Source organism: Schistocerca serialis, chromosome 6, assembly GCF_023864345.2.
Source record: "Schistocerca serialis cubense isolate TAMUIC-IGC-003099 chromosome 6, iqSchSeri2.2, whole genome shotgun sequence".
Classification (NCBI taxonomy): Eukaryota; Metazoa; Arthropoda; class Insecta; order Orthoptera; family Acrididae; genus Schistocerca; species Schistocerca serialis.
In genome coordinates this window covers 525,851,880-525,853,618 of record NC_064643.1, presented here as the reverse complement: position 1 = coordinate 525,853,618, position 1,739 = coordinate 525,851,880, and positions in this window count along the sequence as shown.

The following is a 1,739-nucleotide window of genomic DNA, read 5'->3' as shown; positions in this document are numbered from 1 at the left end:
TTTTGTCAGGACTGGCTCTCCCAAGGATGTCAGTAGTTCTAATGGAATGTTGTCTACTCCCGGGGCCTTGTTTCGACTCAGGTCTTTCAGTGCTCTGTCAAACTCTTCACGCAGTATTGTATCTCCCATTTCATCTTCATCTACATCCTCTTCCATTTCCATAATATTGTCCTCAAGTACATTGCCCTTGTATAGACCCTCTATATACTCCTTCCACCTTTCTGCTTTCCTCTCTTTGCTTAGAACTGGGTTTCCATCTGAGCTCTTGATATTCATACAAGTGGCTCTCTTTTCTCCAAAGGTCTCTTTCATTTTCCTGTAGGCTGTATCTATCTTACTCCTAGTGAGATAAGCCTCCACGTCCTTACATTTGTCCTCTAGCCATGCCTGCTTAGCCATATTGCACTTCCTATCGATATCATTTTTGAGATGTTTGTATTCCTTTTTGCCTGCTTCATTTACTGCATTTTTATATTTTCTCCTTTCATCAATTAAATTCAATATTTCTTCTGTTACCCAAGGATTTCTACTAGCCCTCGTCTTTTTACCTACTTGATCCTCTGCTGCCTTCACTACTTTATCCCTCAGAGCTACCCATTCGTATTCTACTGTATTTCTTTCCCCCATTCCTGTCAATTGTTCCCTTATGCTCTCCCTGAAACTCTGTACAACCTCTGGTTTAGTCAGTTTATCCAGGTCCCATCTCCTTAAATTCCCACCTTTTTGCAATTTCTTCAGTTTTAATCTACAGTTCATAACCAATAGACTGTGGTCAGAGTCCACATCTGCCCCTGGAAATGTCCTACAGTTTAAAACCTGGTTTCTAAATCTCTGTCTTACCATTATGTAATCTATCTGATACCTTCTAGTATCTCCAGGATTCTTCCATGTATACAACCTTCTTTTATGATTCTTGAACCAAGTGTTAGCTATGATTAAGTTATGCTCTGCGCAAAATTCTAACAGATGGCTTCCTCTTTCATTTCTTAGCCCCAATCCATATTCACCTACTATGTTTCCTTCTCTCCCTTTTCCTACTGTCGAATTCCAGTCACCCATGACTATTAAATTTTCGTCACCCTTCACTACCTGAATAATTTCTTTTATCTCATCATACATTTCACCAATTTCTTCGTCATCTGCAGAGCTAGTTGGCATATAAACTTGTACTACTGTAGTAGGCATGGGCTTTGTGTCTATCTTGGCCACAATAATGCGTTCACTATGCTGTTTGTAGTAGCTAACCCGCACTCCTATTTTTTTATTCATTATTAAACTTACTCCTGCATTACCCCTATTTGATTTTGTATTTATAACCCTGTATTCACCTGACCAGAAGTCTTGTTCCTCCTGCCACCGAACTTCACTAATTCCCACTATATCTAACTTTAACCTATCGATTTCCCTTTTTAAATTTTCTAACCTACCTACCCGATTAAGGGATCTGACATTCAACGCTCCGATCCGTAGAATGCCAGTTTTCTTTCTCCTGATAACGAAGTCCTCTTGAGTAGTCCCCGCCCGGAGATCCGAATGGGGGACTATTTTACCTCCGGAATATTTTACCCAAGAGGACGCCATCATCATTTAACCATACAGTAAAGCTGCACGCCCTCGGGAAAAGTTACAGCTGTAGTTTCCCCTTGCTTTCAGCCGTTCGCAGTACCACAACAGCAAGGCCGTTTTGGTTAATGTTACAAGGCCAGATCAGTCAATCATCCAGACTGTTGCCCCTGCAA